Below are 15,004 nucleotides of genomic sequence, written 5' to 3' on the forward strand. Positions count from 1 at the left end.
CTGCTGGGCCATAGGTCTCACTAATGTGTGTAATTCATATAATATCAAAAGATTTATGAAAGCTATCTGCTCAAAATCTGTGGTGTTCTACTGTGATATGCATGCTACCAGAATTTTCTCTTTAAATTCTCCACTGTAAACATCTATTTCTGGCACCTTGAAGGACTGATGCTATTGTTTCCAACGTTGTTTTTCATAGTCTTAGGGAAAAAGAAATGACAACGGCTCTTGGGCTGGAAAGCCTCAAAATTCTCTTTCCCTTCCAGCTGTATTTTTATGAAAGCAAACTCATGCTGACTTCTGCCTGCTATTGGATGCTACCTAGGGCCTGTGTTTCTTTAATTTCTTTTTTTAAAGAAGCCATATCGCTTATTTCATCCAATTCCCAACCTTACTAGAATACTACAGAAAAATAAATTTAATTCAAGTATGCCAGTCTCATCCTAATGCATAGGAAGTGGCTTGTTATGAGAACTAAAAAGGAAGGCTTGTGTTAGGAATCTAGAAAAAGCAGAACAATGGAAAGGAAACTAAGATGAGGGAATTACTAGAAATAATAATGAAATTAATGAATCCCCACAAAAATGGTAGACTAGACAAAGTAATGACCTGTTACTTTGAAAAACCAATTATTTATTAGAAAAATTGCTGATGACCCCAATGTAAGAATGCAAAAACATGCAGGAATACAAATGTTGAAAGAGATCAACCACAAATGCACGAGTATTACTACTAATTATTACTATCCAATCCCATGGTGACATGTTGGATACTTGAAAATACACTTTGTGAAATATAAATTACTATGAAGAATCCTCTGTACTATATGTCATTTAACAAAAAAAAAAAACAAACCAGAAAGATTTAGCATGCTAAACTCTACCTAAAAGTTGGGCACAATACCTGGTGGCTCAATGGCAAATTCGCCTGCCAAGCAGAAGACACAGGTTTGATCCCTTGGTCAGGAAGATCCTGTGGAAAAGGAAATGGCAACCTACTTTAGTGTTCTTGCCTGAAAAATCCCATGAACAGCTGAGTCTGGCGAGCTACAGTCCATGGGGCCCCAAACGACTTAGCGACTAAACAGTAACAACAAACATGTCCCTGGACCAGAGAACTTCACAACAAACTTAATTGGAATTTTAAGAAGCAAGCAATTGAAAATTCTCCAGTTTGTACCCAAAGTTAGGAGTCTCCTCAGTCAATTTTATAATGTTAAAGCAGTTTTAAAGTATGATAGATAAAGTAGCTTCAGCAGGGGTCATAAAGACATGAAATTTATCCTCCCATTTTATTGACAAAACTGAACCTCAGGAGTGGTTATCCCACCTCACTGGTCCAGCTCTTTCAGCTTAACAGAAAAAACTTGAAGCTCAAGAGAGACTCAAGGACCTTAAACCTAGGAGACATGTTAATTAGTGGAAGAAATAGGAGAAGGGAAGAATTTCCAACCTGGTTCTAGAGCACAGGCACTTCTGCTCCACTGAGGCTTGGTTATCAGCTGGAAGGAAAGAATGGAAAAGATGCTCCCATCATTCTGAGTTAATCATCTCCATAGCAGCAAGAAGCTACAGGTATCTTCTTGATAGACGATACAGGGAATTTCCCAAACTTGAGGTGCATGATATCACCCATTTAAAAAGCAAATTTCCTCAATGTGTATCAGGCTCTTACCAAACGTCATACCTAGCCCTACATTTAATGTGCATAATTTAAGGGGAAAACAAAAAGACTGAGTATAAGAGAAAGATCAAATGTGTTCCTTCTAATAAACCAGTATTTGGGAATTAAGTGCTTGCTTCTCTGCTAAGGCAGAGATGTGTGTTTGTGTTTAGTTGCTCACTTGGGTCCAACTCTTTGGGACCCCAGGGATTGCAGCCCACCAGGCTCTTCTGTCCTTGGGACTTCCCAGGCAAGAACACTGGAGTGGGTCGCCATTTTCTTTTCCAGGGGAACTCTCTGACCCAGGAATCTAACTCACATCTCCTGCATTAGAAGGTGGATTCTTTAGCACTTCACCACCTGGGAAGCTCCAAGGCAAGGATATTGAATAGGAAAAAACAACTAAACAAAATAGTACCTAATCCAAATATATAATTAACCTTATAGTGCAATTGAGTTACTCTTTTGGTTAAAGTGAATGTTGTTTATTTTTTTCTCAGAGTTGGACATTTAAATTCACAATGGGATGTCCTATATTAACAAAATTTACATGTATTGTTAAATAAATTTGGTACTTTACTACTCAAATTAGTATTGCAATATTTCAGAGATTTATTTGACATTACCTAGAAAGATGTTTCACCCTTTGATACTAATTTATGAGCACATGAAAAGCACACCTTGTATTTCTTATCACATATTCAGATCCCCTCTGAACAGAAGATCTTTTTTTGAATGAAATACTGTGGAATTACTCTTATAACTACTCAAAAAGCAGAACAGCTGTGCACGATTAATGTTATTATAATAAATATTATAAGAATGTATAACAAGTTGTCAACTGCCATTGTCTGTGACCAAAATAGTTTATTGGTTTTTAATTTCTTAATTCATAATGTATAATTACCAATCTAATTAATCCCTCATAAGATTACTCAGTTCATTAGCAGATTTGTTTGGTTCATTGGTCAGGCCCCAATATGTATATAAAAGCTATATTTTAAGTTTCTTCCTTTGCAACAATGGGCTTTTGACTTAATATGTTATTCATGTAAATATTTTATGTCTATTCTTATGAATCTTAATTAACCTTATTGAGATTTATGGATAAAAATTAACAATATCTTTATCCTAATATATCCAATAAGTGGGCATTACAGAAACTTTTATCCAGAATGCCAACAGGGTATTTCATTCATTTTCTAATCTTTTTTTCCCTTCCAATGATATAGACAAAGTGCAATTTTTTCTAGCTTATATGAAGAGTGGTAGTTGAAAGAAAGCTAGCTGCCCTGTTATTAACTTTTTTGAGACATTATATTATCATTTAACTACCATAATTCAATGTCAAAATTTAAATATTTATAATATATACTAGGGTAAAATATTTTATTTATTTATTTTTTGCCACTTTGTTTTAATTGAAGGATAATTTCTTTACATAATTTTGTGGTTTCCTATCATACATCAAGAATCAGTCATAGGAGAACCCATGTCTCCTCCCTCCCAAAACTCCCTCCCATCTTTCTCCTCCTGCCTCACAAATAATATATGGTATGGGTCACATATTTTTTTTTTCTTCTGCATTCCCCAAAGATATATATACATATACCAAAACTAGATGTTTTTTCTGAGGCTTTTATGAGTTAAAAAAAATGGAATCAAATGCAGCCATTAATACAAATTTGTACAAAATAGAATTACAGGAAAAAAATCATAGAATTTTTGATGATATCTCTGCAAAATTGCCACAGGGTGTGAAGTAATTATGTAAAACAAGAAAAGAATGTGAAATAGTTCTCTATTTATGTACAACACATTTGACTTTTAGTGTAAATTTCCTAACATTTAAGCACGATCCTAGGATCTTCCAAGTGGTGCTAGTGTAAAAAATCTGCCTGCAATGCAGGAAATTTAAGAGACATGGGTTTGATGCCTGGATAAGAAAGATTCCCTGGAGAAGTAAATGGCAACCCACTCCAGTATTCTTGCCTGGAGAATCCCAAGGACAAAGCAGCCTGGAAGGCTACAATCCATAGTGACGCAAAGATTCGGACACAACCGAAGTTACTGAGTAAGCATGCATCATGCAAATATCTTATTTAACTTGGACATCAAATTTCTGACAAAAACTCTGTTCTGTGATTTCATCATATAATTATCTGCCTCTACATGACACAGTTTGAGGATGTCCAACTGATACTTGGTGTTAGTTATATCAAGTAATTGGACTATAGGCTTTCCTGATAGCTCAGTTGGTAAAGAATCTGCATGCAATGTGGGAGACCTGGGTTCAATCCCTGGATTGGGAAGATCCCCTGGAGAAGGGAAAAGCTACTCACTCCAGTATTCTTGCCTAGAGAATGCCATGGGCTATATAGTCCATGGGGTTGCAAAGAGTTGGACATGACTGAGAGAATTTAAAAAGAAAAAAAAAGGACTATATGATTTTCCATATAGTCTAATTATTTCCTATAATTATGTATCATGTACATAATTATGTATCATGTACATAATTATGTACTATGGTTTTTCAGTAGGCATGTATGGATGTGAGAGTTGGACCCTAAAGAAGACTGAACACCAAAGATTTGATGCTTTTGAACTGTGGTGCTGGAGAGACTCTTGAGAGTCCCTTGGACAGTAAGGCAATCAAATCAGTCAATGCTAAAGGGAATCAATCCCGGATATTCATTGGAGGACTGATACTGAAACTGAAGCTCTAAAACTTTGGCCACTGATGTGAAAAGCCCATGCACTAGAAAAGACCCTGATGTTGGGAAAGATTGACGGCAGGAGGAGAAGGGGACTGCAGAGCTTAAGATGGTTGGATGGCATCACTGACTCGAATGTCATGAATTTGAGAAAACTCTGGAATATGGTGAAGGATAGGGAAGCCTGGTGTGCTGCAGTCAATGGGGTTGCAAAGAGTTGGACATGTTCAGTCAAACTGAGAAACAACAGATTGTACTATATATAAACTTGTTACTCCCAGGTTGGCAAACTGTGGGGCTTTCCACAATTCACTAAACCACATCTTTACTCTTTCATTTAACTTTTCCAACATCTAAATCACACAATATTTGTGTAGTTACAAAATAGCAGACTGTTTGATCCCATTGCACGTAACATGCTGATAGGTTGATGCTATAGCAGGAAATCCCCAATATTAGGGTTGGGCCAGAACTCTTCATCTGTTAACACACCCCAGCATGGTGTTGGATAACTGGAAGGATGTAGGGGTAGTGTGGGGTGTAATCACTGCTCTTTTCCTTTCCACTGTGTTCAATTAATACTATACTCTTCAGAAATTGGGTAAGAATATGAAATGATACATGAACCATGAACTTCCAGATGTTCAAGCTGGATTTAGAAAAGCAGAGGAACCAGAGGTCAAATTGCCAATATCCATTGGATCATAGAAAAAGCAAGAGAGTTCCAGAAAAATATCTACATCTGCTTCATTGACTATGCCAAAGCCTTTGACAGTGTGGATCACAATAAACTGTGGAAAATTCTTAAAGAGATGAGACTACCAGACCACCTGACCTGCCTCCTGACAAATCTGTATGTAGGTCAGGAAGAAACAGTTAGAACTGGACATGGAACAACAGACTGGTTCCAAATAGGGACAGGGGTAGGTCAAGGCTGTATATTGTCACTCTGCTTATTTAACTTACATGCAGAGTACATCATGAGAAACGCTGGGCTGGATGAAGCACAAGCTGGAATCAAGATTGCCGGGAGAAATATCAATAACGTCAGATATGCAGGTGACACCACCCTTCTGGCAGAAAGTGAAGAAGAACTAAAGAGCTTCTGGATGGAAGTGAAAGAAGAGAGTGAAAAAGTTGACTTAAAGTCCAACTTTCAGAAAACTAAGATCATGGCATCTGGTCCCATCACTCCATGGCAAATAGATGGGGAAACAGTGACAGACTATATTTTTTTGGTCTCCAAAATCACTGCAGATGTTGATTGCAGCCACGAAATTAAAAGATGCTTACTCCTTGGAAGGAAAGTTATAACCAAACTTGACAGCATATTAAAAAGCAGAGATATTACTTTGCCAGAGGTCTGTGTAGTCAAGGCTATGGTTTTACCAGTTGTCATGTAAGGATGTAAGAGTTGGACTATAAAGAAAGCTGAGCACCAAAGAATTGATGCTTTTGAACTGTGGTGCTGGAGAAGACTCTTGAGAGTCCCTTGGACTGGCAGAAGATCCAACCAGTCCATTCTAAAAGAGCTCAGTCCTGAGTGTTCATTGGAAGGACTGATGTTGAAGCTGAAACTCCAATACTTTGGCCACCTGAAGAGCTGACTCATTTGAAAAGACTCTGTTTCTGGGAAAGACTGAAGGCAGGAGGAGAAGGGGACAACAGAGGATGAGATGGTTGGGTGGCATCACCGACTCAACAGAGATGAGTTTGAGTAAACTCTGGGAGTTGGTGATGGGCTGGGAGGCCTGGCGTGCTGCAGTCCATGCAGTCGCAAAGAGTTGGACACAACTGAGTGACTGAACTGAACTGAACTGAACTGAACTGATGAAATGATGAGACGCAAAATGGTTTCCATTTGCTCTCTTTCTGAATCCATGAATTTACTCAGATTGATGATAAAAATAAAACAAAATCTCAATTAGAGTTGACAAGAAATTTAGTGTTTGATCCTCATTAAAAGTCCTATTGAAATACCTGTATATAAGTCATTTTTATGTATTATTTAACTTGCAGTATGTTTTTATGACATTAAAAAATGCATGTTGTTTCTATTTGTTGCTGTTTATGTTCAAGTTAAAGTATCTATAAGCACTGCACTTCCCTGAATATATTATTAAACTGAGATTAATGTTTCTCTCATTAGTATGAAGATGAGGATATCTAGGATTTTTTTTCTTGATATATTTGTCACTAAACAATAATTTAATATTCATAAGAAGCGTTAAAGAATTCCCCAGACACAACATAGTGTAATGTTGTGGAATTCTGATTTAAAAGCATGATGTGCTTTAATGTTTTATGCTTACATGCACAAATGTGATTCATTTCAGTTCATTTCAGTCGCTCAGACATGTCCGAATCTTTGCGACCCCATGAATTGCAGCACGCCAGGCCTCCCTGTCCATCACCAACTCCCAGAGTTTACTCAAACTCATACCCATTGAGTCGGTGATGCCATCCAGCCATCTCATCCTCTGTTGTCCCCTTCTCCTCCTGCCCCCAATCCCTCCCAACATAAGGGTCTTTTCCAATGAGTCGACTCTTTGCATGAGGTGGCCAGTGTATTGGAATTTCAGCTTCAGCATCAGTCCTTTCAGTGAACACCCAGAACTGATCTCCTTCAGGATGGACTGGTTGGATCTCCTTGCAGTCCAAGGGACTCTCAAGAGTCTTCTCCAACACCACAGTTCAAAAGCATCAATTTTTTGGCGCTCAGCTTTCTTCACAGTCCAACGCTCACATGCATACATGACCACTGGAAAAACTATAGCCTTGACAAGACAGAACTTTGTTGGCAAAGTAATGTCTCTGCTTTTTAATATGCTATCCAAGTTGGTCATAACTTTCCTTCCAAGGAGTAAGTGTCTTTTAATTTCATGGCTGCAGTCACCATCTGCAGTGGTTTTGGAGCCCAAAAAATTAAAGTCGGACACTGTTTCCACTGTCTCCCCATCTATTTCCCATGAGGTCATGGGACCAGATGCCATGATCTTAGTTTTCTGAATGTTAAGCTTTAAGCCAACTTTTTCACTCTCCCCTTTCACTTTCATCAAGAGGCTTTTTAGTTCCTCTTCACTCTCTGCCATAAGGGTGGTGTCATCTGCATATCTGATGTTATTGATATTTCTTCCAGCAATCTTGATTCCAGCTTGTGCTTCTTCCAGCGCAGTGTTTCTCATGATGTACTCCTCATATAAGTTAAATAAGCAGAGTGACAATATACAGCCTTGACGTACTCCTTTGCCTATTTGCAACCTGTTGTTCCATGTCCAGTTCTAACTGTTGCTTCCTGACCTGCATACAGGTTTCTCAAGAGGCAGGTCAGGTGGTCTGGTATTCCCATCTCCTTCAGAATTTTCCACAGTTTATTGTGATCCACACAGTCAAAGGCTTTGGTGTAGTCAATAAAGCAGAAATAGATGTTTTTCTGGAACTCTCTTGCTTTTTCGATGATCTAGCGGATATTGGCAATTTGACCTCTGGTTCCTCTGCCTTTTCTAAAACCACCTTGAACATCATTAGGATCATATAATTCATATGATACCGATTCATTTCATTTTATCAGATTTATTCTGAAATAAAGTTATTATGACCAAATATATCACTCTATTTTTAGTTTAAAAAAAATTGAAATCAAAATTTAGTTGTAGTTCTGTGTCTGTGTGTGTGTATGATTGTGTTATGTAGCACAAATCTTAGGAAATATTTTCTGATCATTACCCAGGAATGGATAAATTAGCATTTCTTTCACTAATACTTTGCTATTGTTCAGTCGCGAAGTCATGTCTGACTCCTTATGACCCCTTGAACAGCAGCATACTTTGCTTCCCTGTCCTTCACTATCTCCCGGAGTTTGCTCAAACTCATGTTCATTGAGTTGGTGATGCCACCCAAGTATCTCAACCTCTTGTCCCCTTCTCCTCCTCCTCAGTATTTCCCAGAAACAGGGTCTTTTCCAACAAATTGGCTCTTTGCATCAGGTAGTCCTTCCAATGAATATTCAGGATTAATTTCCTTTAGGATTGACTGGTTTGATCTCCTTGCAGTCCAAGGGCCTCTCAAGTGTCTTCTCCAACACCACAGTTCAAAAGCATCAATTCTTCAGCACTCACCCTTCTTTATGACCTAAATCTCACATCCGTACATGAGTACTGGAAACACCATAGCTTTGACTCTACAGACCTTTGTTGGAAAAGTGATGTCTCTTCTTTTTAATATGCTGTCTCTGTTTGTCATAGCTTTGACAAAATGAACTCATCAAATCATAAATCTCATTGCCCATGAATACTTGGCAACATTTTGAAATATCTGTTTCACTCAAGTGGTGCTTTCTATTTAATTTTTCCTCCATACAATTTTTCTTATAATTTCATGTATTTTTAGTTTAATTTCCTAATGTTATACAGAGAGAGGTGTTTAGTAAGAGCATATTCCCTCAGTTATAGGAAAATTTTAAATGCTGAATGGAAACAATAAAATCACTCTTCACATTTCCTGCAACTGTGCCCTTTAAGTGTATGTGGTTTTCTTTTCAGATCTGTACTCTGGAATTAGGATGTTGCCTTGCTTAAGTGACATTTTAAAAATAGCATATAGGATATTTTTCTCAGATGTTAAATTCTGACTTCATGGAAATAAAGTAATGACCAAACCATTTATTAGTATGAGTTTGGAGGACTTTCAAGGAGTTAAGGACAAGAAGAAAAACTTCATTTCTCAGAAAGTTTCATGACTATTCCAGTGACAAAACATGTTGCAGTAAATTTGGTCAATAAGAATATACCATAAATCTGGCCATAGATAGACACAATTTGCTGGACATTTTTGGCAATATATTTTTTACTCTTAGGAAAGACATTTGGGAAGTCAGAAATTCACTTTTTGTTTGATGCATGGTGAGTGGTTTTAGTCATGTCTGACTCTTTGCCACCCTATGGACTGTAGCCCTCCAGGCTCCTTTGTCTATGGGATCTGCCCAGTAAGAATACTGGAGTGGGTTGCCATGACATCCTCCAGGTCTTGCTAGATGAGAAAGCAGACATTGTATGCCTTGATCACCACTGGTGACCATCCTACAAGCATCAGGTGAATTTATCTTATGATGAACTTGGAAAAGTGGCTGATAGTTCCAATAAGGGACAGCATGAATAAACAAAGGTAGTCATTGATCCTGAGAAAGTTATAATATCCTGGAGCTATTTGTCATGGTCAAACTCTAAAAGCTAATTCTCAAAGTGAGCTTAACAATCCCTCTTAGGAGGTAATTAATTTAATTCTGCAAAGACTAACAAATATATTTCCATTGCCTTCCCATAGAGATCCTTCTCAATTCAGTTCAGTTCATTTCACTCAGTCATGTCCAACTCTTTGTGACCTCATGAACTGCAGCACGCCAGGCCTCCCTGTCCATCACCAACTCCCAGAGTTCACCCAAACCCATGTCCATTGAGTCGGTGATGCCATCCAACCATCTCATCCTCTGTCGTGCCCTTCTCCTCCTGCCCTCAATCTTTCCCAGCATCAGGGTCTTTTCAAATGAGTCAGCTCTTCACATCAGGTGGCCAAAGTACTGGAGTTTCAGCTTCAACATCAGTCCTACCAATGAACACCCAGGACTGATCTCCTTTAGGACGGACTGGTTGGATCTCCATGCAGTCCAAGGGACTCTCAAGAGTCTTCTCCAACATCTTTATAGTCCAACTCTCACACCCATATGTGACTACTGGATAAACCACAGCCTTGACTAGATGGACCTTTGTTGGCAAAGTAATGTCTCTGCTTTTTAATATGCTGTCTAGGTTGGCCATAACTTTCCTTCCAAGGAGTAAGCGTCTTTCTTTCTATTATGCTTCTATTATTATTTTGTATTAGAAAAGCATATTGTCTGTCTAAAAATGGTTACTTTTTTTTCTTAGAAAAATGTAGGTTCAGTGGGAATAAAAGTTGAAAATCCATTTCTTTAAAAATGACTTTGCAGTGTCCTGTAGCTGTCTTTGTTTTATGTTATCCTCACCACCACAATTCTTAGCTGAGTCATCAACTCTTATTTAGCATTAAGGAAAATAAATTTCTCCAAGACATTTATTAAGTTGGTGGCATTAATACAGGATTTTAGTGTATTTACATTTTTACCATATTTTCATAAAATAGCTCTCATCTCAATCACTGACCATGACCTACTCTCCTCTGACAATGAGAGTTGAAGAGAACCCTTTGATTTGGGCATTCTGTGTTCTTTGGTTCTTATATTTCGGGGTTTTCTTGAAATGGGTAGCTATTACTGAATTTCCGTTAAACTCCACATAAGTCAATATCTCCATCCTATCATTTAGCTCTGTTTTAACTGTAAGTATTACTCATAATAAAAGGCATTGAAATAATAAAGTCAGGAATAGTGATGATGTAAAAAGAACAGAAAATGAAATTATTTACATTATTTAAGAGCTTTTGATTGTAATGGAATTTATCATAAGTAGAAAATCATTCAATCATTTAGATTTTTGCATTATTTATTGTGTGGTCTTGGAAACAAGTTAAGGGCATAGCCCTTAATATTAGTTGACTATATCATGATATAAACAAGCATTTTAATATCATGTAGCATTCTGTAATACATGATTTTAAGGGCTTTGCTTAGTTTTTAAATTTCTTTTTCCTAAACAACAGTCTTTTTTTCCCCACACATCTCTCTGAAGATATAATGAAAATGGCACAGCATTTCCCTGGAGAATATTTTAAAGTATTGCAGTGGCTAGAAATTAGGTATAATTGCCAGTACCAATGATTTCTGATGCAAAAATAAATACACCCTACTATCTAATGGAAGACATATCACTGCAGCAGCCACACCAGAGTCATTAATGTCTTCATTTATTTATGCAAAAAAATAACCAAGGGCTGAATATATATCGGAAACTATTTTCAGAATTAGTGATGGTGAAAAACAAGGTGAAGTCCATAACCTCATAAAATATTCTGTGGTAGAGTTGACAGTATAAATGAATAAACAAATGTGTATTTATTGCAGGGTACCTGAAAGTGGTATAAATAAAAATAAATCTGGATGATAATTGAGAAACTAAGACACTGAGAGTGTTGGAAGATTTTTTTTTTTTTTTTTTTTGAGAAATTAGTCAAAAAATGAATCTCTGATTCTGCGGAAATTGAGTAAAGAACTATCTGAGGTAAAACACTGATCAATGGCAATGTGTAAATATGTAAATATTTTAGTTCATGCTTTGGGATTATTTTTGTTTCCCTATATACAGCCCCTCCATGAAAAGAAAAAATTATATTTTGACCCCTGGACAAGGCACAATCTCATGCTTTCTTCTAACTGGTAAATACCTTGTTTTCTAAAATAAAAATTACTCTAGATGAAAAAGAAATGCATATATTTCATGAAGAGATAGAACGTGTTCAACACCAAGTCATATCTTTCCTGAGAGGTGAACTAGGTGTATCTGTTGCTCATTTTTGTTACTTAATAATATTACTTCTATTTTGTTTTCTAAGAACACTTGTTTCATCGAAGAATCCTTTACTTCCAAGTATTTCAGATTTATTTTCTACTGGCCTGCTGAATTTCTCTCCATTAGAACTTTCACAATGATTTTGGTGAGTTGATGAGTCACGTGTATAATCTGTTCAACAATTTGTCTCTATTTCTTAACCCCTCATTTTCTGGTAATTGCCACTTATTCTATATCAGTCACTAACTTCTATACAGCCTCCAAAATGCCTGGCCTCAAAGTTCCACTCTCTTAACATCATCCCGTATCTTTACAAATAAATATATGCACACAAACTTCATCATGCCTCAAGATTATCTGGACAATAAGCTATTAATAAAAAGAGATTTCTGGACCTTTATGTCAGATTTCAGTAGGTCTAGTGTAGGACCTAAAAATTTGTTTTCCTAAATGTATCAAAGTGATATTAATGCTTCTGGTTCATAGACTATATTTTTTTTAATTTATTTTTTTTTTGGAGGATAATTGCTTTATAATATTGTGCTGGCTTCTGCCATATAACAACATGAATCAGCCATGTGTATGCATATGTCCCCTCCCTCTTGAACTTCCCCCTGCTCTCCACCCCATTCCACCCCTCTAGGTTGTCACAGAGCACCACATGGAGCTTCCTGTGTTATACAATTCCCCATTAGCTAGCTATCTTACACATGGTAATGTATATGTTTAATGCTATTCTCTAGATTCATCACACTTTCTCCTTCCCCTGCTATGTTCAAAGTTTGATCTTTATGTCTGCATTTCTATTCCTGCCCTGAAGATAGGTTCATCAAGACCATTTTTCTAGATTTCATTTATATGCATTAATATATGATATGTTTCTCTTTCTGACTTACTTCAATCCGTGTAACAGACTCTAGGTTTATCCATCTCACTAGAACTGACTCAAATGTGTTTTCTTTATGGCTGAGTAATATTCCATTGTATGCATGTACCACAACTTCTTTATCCATTCATCTGTTGATGGGCATCTGGATTGTTTCCATGCTGCAGCTATTGTAAATAATGCTCTTTATTGGAGAAATGCAAATCAAAGAGATATCACCTCACACTGGTCAGTAAGGCCATCAACAAAAAAATCTACAAACAATAAATACTGACAAGGATGTGGAGAAAAGAGAACTATCTTGCATTGTAGATGGAAATGAATTGATACAGCCAAAGAGTATGGAGAAGAGAATGGAAAGGATGAGATATTTGGGTAGCATCACTGACTCAATGGACATAAGTTTGAGTAAACTCTGGAGATAGTGAAGTACAAGGAAACCTGATGGGCTGCAGTCCATGGGGTAACAAAGAGTCAGACACTACCGAGTGACTCAACAGCAACATGGAGATTCCTTAAAAAAAAAGAAAAAAAAAAAAAAGGAATAAAACTACCATATGACCCATCGATCCCACTACTAGGAATGTACCCTGAGGAAACCATAATTGAAAAAGACACATGTACCTCAATGTTCAATTGATCACATTTTGAGAACAATTGCTCTAGACATAGCCCCCTCTCACCCCATAAACACACACACACTTCAAACATCCATCACCTGCTTTTCCACAAGTGCTTGGCAGATCATCACTCCTACTGCTATATGAATACCTGTGTTCTCTAAGTTTCACCTGAGCAGCACAAAATGACAAGTGAAACTGTTTGGTCCAGCCTCAGTTCAATTTTTTTCTACTCAACTCACTCTTTTACTTTCCTAAAATGTTGGCTTCTTTTCCTTTCTCAATCCCTTCCTTGAACTGCTAGTTGTTCCTGCAAAAATAAAATTACATTAAGATTGCTGCAACTTTGACGTCTAAATTATGGTTCAATCATAAAAATAGAGCATAGAGGCCTGGAAACTGCAGATCTCTGAGTAAAAAGATAACTGTAACATGGACCCCAAAACCACAGAGATTTTTCTCACTAAAGATCCTGTGTAATGCTTCATTAGATACTCTGGGGAGTATTTCAAGTAACTTTCAAATCCTGGAAGCCTCTTTCAAATTAGGAGAAAGCTGAATTAGGGAGTGGATTTCTAACACAATTTGACTGCATTTGATTCTATCAAGTAGTCATTAATATTAATCTAAATATCTTAAGAAACTTTAGTAATGTCAAACTATCTAATAATTTCAAATGATCTGATTAAAAAATACCACTGATTTTTAGAAAAAGTTGGAATCCCCAAAATTGAGCAATGTGGATGAAAATTTGTCTTTATGTCATCACGAAATTTTATCTAACTTAAATTGGTATGTGCTTTGTCATTCAGTTGTGTCCAACTCTTTGTGACCTCATGGATTGTAGCCTGCCAGGCTACATGGGGTATCATCCAAGTAAGAATCCTGGAGTGGGCAGCCTATTCCTTCTCCAGGGCATTTTCCCAGCCCAGGAATCGAACTGGGGTCTCCTGCATCACAGGCAAATTCTTTACCAGCTGAGCTACCAGGGAAGCCCTAAATTGGTATACTTTTACAGTAAAATATTACATCTTGATCTCTCAAGATGCATACCTGATGTATACAAGATACGAAGTATTTGAACTACATTCAAGTTGCATTCAACATACAAATCAAAGTTAGTTATTGACATAAGAAAGTCATTAAACTGCAAGCGTTAATTCAAACCATCATTTCAAAACTCATATGTGAACTTTGAGAATAGTGGACTTCAGAGTGAAGAAATGCAGTGTTGATTGCTTTCTCAGTCTCCTTTTATTTTTTGCAGCACACTGAAATCATATAAAACCAATGATTGTGATTTACATTTTTAAAAAAATGAATCAAGATGAGGAAGAAAATTATTGATAATTAACTTAAACATAATAAAATAGTGTGTGGAGTGACACGTAATCAGAAATGCATGCATTCTCCTAACGGTGACTTTGTCGCTATACTTATCTCTGGTGTATCAATACACAAATGAATACTCTCTACATTCTAGTTTACAAAATCCCGTATCTCTAATTCTCTCTGTAAGGACAATATATATCAAGTATTTTGCTCAAGTATTAATATTTACCACCACTGTACCAAGCATTGTACGTTCAGAGTCTCATCCCACTGTAATATTTTTCGTGTGTATGTTAGTCGCTCAATCATGTC

The sequence above is a fragment of the Cervus elaphus genome, chromosome 25 (genome assembly GCF_910594005.1).
Source record: "Cervus elaphus chromosome 25, mCerEla1.1, whole genome shotgun sequence".
Taxonomy (NCBI): domain Eukaryota; kingdom Metazoa; phylum Chordata; class Mammalia; order Artiodactyla; family Cervidae; genus Cervus; species Cervus elaphus.